This window comes from Opisthorchis viverrini (assembly GCF_000715545.1).
Source record: "Opisthorchis viverrini unplaced genomic scaffold opera_v5_45, whole genome shotgun sequence".
Lineage (NCBI taxonomy): Eukaryota > Metazoa > Platyhelminthes > Trematoda > Opisthorchiida > Opisthorchiidae > Opisthorchis > Opisthorchis viverrini.
In genome coordinates this window covers 556,637-556,985 of record NW_008751701.1, presented here as the reverse complement: position 1 = coordinate 556,985, position 349 = coordinate 556,637, and positions in this window count along the sequence as shown.

The following is a 349-nucleotide window of genomic DNA, read 5'->3' as shown; positions in this document are numbered from 1 at the left end:
ACACGACGTGGTCGCTTGTACTGGCCAGAAACAGATGATGTGCAACGCTCTCCATTATCTGGGCGGTGAGCATCATTCCCGCACCGGTTTCTAAGGTGGGACTTGGTCTGTCAACCGGAGCATCTGCACCATCTGCCAGAATGGTGATACGTTTAGTTCCCGCTGACCGAAGCAACTGTGGCAAATTCGATAGAAGGACGTTCTCAGTCTCAGAGATACTATTTGACGAAGAGTATGCTGACATAACAAAAAACACCGCTTAGCACAGTGATGGATTAAACTTGAATGAGCCAGTCAACCGGACAACGCAGAGAAAACTGTTCACCGGAATCGATTCTAGTGAAGCACA